Source organism: Heterocephalus glaber, unplaced genomic scaffold (genome assembly GCF_053883595.1).
Source record: "Heterocephalus glaber isolate CG9 unplaced genomic scaffold, H.glaber_assembly_v1.0 deba00000281, whole genome shotgun sequence".
Classification (NCBI taxonomy): Eukaryota; Metazoa; Chordata; class Mammalia; order Rodentia; family Bathyergidae; genus Heterocephalus; species Heterocephalus glaber.
In genome coordinates, this window is record NW_028258139.1 from 30,998,748 (window position 1) to 31,003,310 (window position 4,563).

Genomic DNA, 4,563 nt, shown 5'->3' on the forward strand with positions numbered 1-4,563 from the left:
TAGCAGTCACACAGTATGGTAAATTGATGACAGAAATGGTCACAATTATACCCACATCATTTGCTCTTTATTTATTTTTTTTGGTGCCAGGGATCAAATTTGGGACCTTGTGCTTATGAGGTAGGTGCCAGAACCACTGAGCTAAATTCCGGGCCCCTATCCTCATCCTTTGTATTGTGACTTTACAGCTGCTGTCATCAAGAAGTGGAATCTAGGGCGGGATTTAGCTCAGTGGCACCACGCCTGCCTCGAAAGCACAAGGTCCTGAGTTCAATTCCCAGTACCAAAAAAAAAAGTGGAATCTGGGCCATGTTCTAGACTGGGTTAGGCCAGTCAAATGTGGCTGAAATGACAATGTGTCAGCTCTGAGCCTAGGCTGGAAGATTTCTTTTTGTTTTGTTTTGTTCTGGGTTTTTTTTTGGTACCGGGGATCGAACTGGGGTCCAGCTGCAAGATTTCTTAAAGGCTGCATGCAGCTTATTGGAACCCTGTGTCTGCACGGGAATGAGTCTGGGATATTCCACTGGAAGTTGAGAGACCCAAGGCCCAGTGATCTGTGTGACCAACAGCCAGCCAACCTCTGAGGTGTGAATGAGGCCAGTGCAGATGAGCCAGCCATTGGGTATATGAATGCAGCTCTCTTGGACTGGCAGCCCACAGACAACCCACCTGCTGACCACAGATACCTGAGCAAGTCCAGCCCAGATCAGGCAAACTTGGTCCAGATCAGCAGAACCACCCAGCTGACCCACAGACTAATGAGTTAAAGAACGGTTTAGTCTTTTAACCTGCTAAGTTTTGTTGGCTTTGTTATACAGCAACAACTGCTTGATACAAGTTAGCAAGTGACAGAGGATCCAGGACTTAAAACAGACATTTGCTTCAGTGCTAGTGAATGTCTTACTGAGTTTTTCCCTTAACTATAAACATTTATTTAAATTAATATTTCTCAAAGTGAGGTCTGCGGCTCACTTACATAAAGGTTACTGGTTGCATCGCAAGTACAAATTCATGATCTCATCTGGGAGCCTCTGAATTTCACTCTCTTGGGAGTGGGTTCTGAGAATCTTTTTTTTTGGTATCGGGAAATTGAACTCAGGACCTTGCATTTGTGATGTGGCCAAGGTACCACTGAGCTAGATCCCTGGCCCTGAGAATTTATTTTTAAACAAAGTTGCCCACTAATTTTCATGTACATTAAAGTTTAAATACTGCTCTTTAGACTTCTCTGCTAAGACTTCATCTAAGACTGAATCATTACATTTTCTCATTCCAGTATTGCTTTCCAATTGTAAGATCCCTAAGATTTTAGATCAAAGACATACAGCAGTTTGGTATAGTGGTGCACACCTTTAATCCCAGCTACTTGGGAGACTGAGACAAGAAGATAACACAGTTTGAGATCAGCCTGGGCAAATCAGTGAAAGGACTGGGAATATAGCTCAGTAACATACTTACGTACCTCCTATGCTTGAGGCCCTAAACTTGATGCCTCAGATCACACACACACACACACACACACACACACACACACACACACACACACACAGAGCTATACCGCCACTTTTTTCTAGACAGTGTGACACACTCACTAAACATTTTTGGTAAAAATAGTTACACATCAGTGAGTGAACCAACCCCATTACACATGCTTAAAATGTAAAGTCTATCAAAATGTTACCCCTTGAATCTATGCTGGGAAATTAGTTTTTTCCTCTGTATTTTTCTTGTTATATGTAGGAAGATGGGGGAGGTAGAGGATGGGAGCACTTTATAAGTACCAAGAATATTGACTGCTTTTACTGTTATTATCAATAACATAACTTTCACAGAGCAAGCACTAAGATGACTGGAAATTGAAAGTTTGCTCAGGCTGAACTATTAACAGGAACATTTTTGTTCACCTTTTAAAGTAGCCATTAGAAAAAATTGTTGGACCTCTTCACTAGGATTGAATTCTCAAGTTTACCTAACCATAGTTAAAAGTTCAAAGTGTCTTAGTTTGATGTCTTTTTAGCAGATCTGCTTCATAGTATCATGTGTTGTTTTTCTTTTTTGTACTGGGGATCAAACTCAGGACCTTGTGCTTGTGAGGCAGCCACAGTGCCACTGAGCTAAATTCCTGGCCCTCGTGGTATCATGTTTTTGTTTTGTTTTTTGGTACTGGGGATCAAACTCAGGACCTTGCGCTTGCGAAGCAGGTGGCAGAACCACTGAGCTAAATCCCTGGCCCGCTATCATGTTTTTAAAAAACACTTTTTCACAAAAGAAAAAAAATAACAGAATGAAACTACTGGCAAAAAGGTGCCTCTTCTTCAGATAATACTGGCACTTAGAACTTTTTATTCAAAGCTCTTCATTTCCTACACACACACACATGCTTTCAAAGGTTGAAGAGGTTCTGAAGAGCAAAAGTGCTATGCTTTTGAAAACCTGCTGAACAACTCTTCATCTCTAACAGTACTGAAGTTGCCATACTAGTCTATGTATGACAAACTGTAAAACATATGCATTTACAAAATGTAGACTCTTCACTCTGCCAATCCATGGGTAAAAACTCACTTCTGGAGCTACGCAGCTGTTAAAATCAGCCATATTTACAATTTTTATAAATGAGTTTAATAAAAACAAGTTACTTTGTGAGCATGATCTCTAAACAGATTTATGTGGGCTGGCACAATCTGCTGAGCTAAACATATATGCATATTGCTTAAAGTTTGCAGCCGTGTTTTTCAAGTGGTGGTAACAGTCTTGCTTTGTACGGGGATACCAAATAATTGGCAGCAATTCAGCCAAGGGCACTGTTCTCAGCACTGTGCGACTGAAAACGCTTTCCTGAACAAAACTGCCCTGCGGGGCTGACCCTGAATTGAGAGGACTGTGGGCTGCTGGCATTGCCAGTGAACCAGGAAGACAGCTTCTATAGAGGAGGAGACCATGAACTGGTGCCAAAGAAGTGGAGGAAGAGGACAGGAGGGGGATGGGAGGGAAGGAGGAGAGAGAGATGGTGAAGAAGAGAGAGAGAACAGCGAGGGAGAGACACAAACTGAGAAAGGGAGGGAGAGACAGAAATGTGAAGTTGTCTTCCTCACAGGCCCAGCTCCCTGAAGGATCTATCGCTTCTCGATCTCTTCTCACCTTTCACTTTGATACATTGTTAGGCTCCCTTGTTTCCTTCTGTCTCTCTGGAAGACTGGAATACACCGGGCCTTCTGGACCCTTGGATTCTACTTCCTTAACCAACTGTGGATGGAAAATGTCATGGGAAGGTGCATTCGTGCTGAATACGTAATCGACAGTTTTCTTGTCACGATCCCTGAAACAATACAGTGTGACAATGATTTACAGGCATTATAAAGCCCTGGAGATAATTTCAAGTACGTGGGAGGATTCGTGAAGGTTGTGTGAAATACTGCCTCACTTTCCACACGAGCCTCCTGGGACTCGGGCATCGCCAAGGCCCCAGACTCCTCCTTGGATAACAAGGCATGACGGCGTGGCCTAACAGCGTCGCATTTCCCCGAGGGCTTGGCTTGCAATGTGGCTAGATGCAAAAACCAAAAAAAAAAAAAAAAAAAAAAAAAATCCTGCACTGGAATTGATTTCTTCCTCAGAAATAAGCCGTAAGCAGCGGTCTCAGCGGCAGCGGGTGCAGCCCCGTCCCCGAGGACGGGCGCAAGCCTGCGGTGCGGGCTTTGGCCGTGGTAGCTCCGTCGGGCGCCGAGCGCTCGCTCCGGGAGTTCTGCGTCCAAACTCTGCTCACGATGCTTTCCCTTTGCCTTCGTACGAGGAGGCTCGACAGTCTTCGGGTGCGCGGCTCGCACTGTGGCTCTGCTCCGCGGCCGCTGTCCCGGACTTCCACACAGGGTCTTCCCGCGCCAAGGTCCCGGCCGGCCTGAGGCGAGGGTCCCCTCCCCGGGTCCGGTCCTCGGCCGCTCCCGTGGAGGCAGCGGACGGGAGGATCAGGCCTAAGCGCGGCCGGTGAGCGCCGGCCTCTCGGGCCTCTGAGGAGCGGCGGTGCGAGCGATGCCCGCGCCCTTGGGGTCCGCGGCGGGGCGGGGCTGCGGCGGCAGGGGGCGGGGCCTGGCAGGCCGGCCCGGAGGTAGGCCTGGGATGCCAAGGGGCGCTGCAGCGGAGGACAGTGTGCCTACTTGTCCCGGTCCAGCGGGGACGGGGCCGGAGCTGTCCGGGACTGACCCGAGAGCGCGCCGGGCTCCTGACGCCCGCAGGCCGAGCGAACGCCGGCTCGGAGCGGGGCCGCTGCGCGCGGGGCGGGGCTTCCGCGGCCGGGGCGGGGCTCCACTGACAGAGGGCGGGGCGCTGCCCACCTCCCGCGGCGGGCCCCTCAGGGTAGCGGCCGGGGCGGGGCTCCACTGACAGAGGGCGGGGCGCTGCCCACCTCCCGAGGCGGGCCCCTCAGGGTAGCGGCCGGGCGGATCCCCCAGCCGCGGGTAGGCGCGGCAGCCGGCGGCCAAGGCCCTGGCTGGCGCTCCCCGCCCCTCCGCCCCTCCGCCCCTCCGCCCCCTCGGCCGCTGGGGCGTGCGCCGTGCTCGCCCCCGGCGG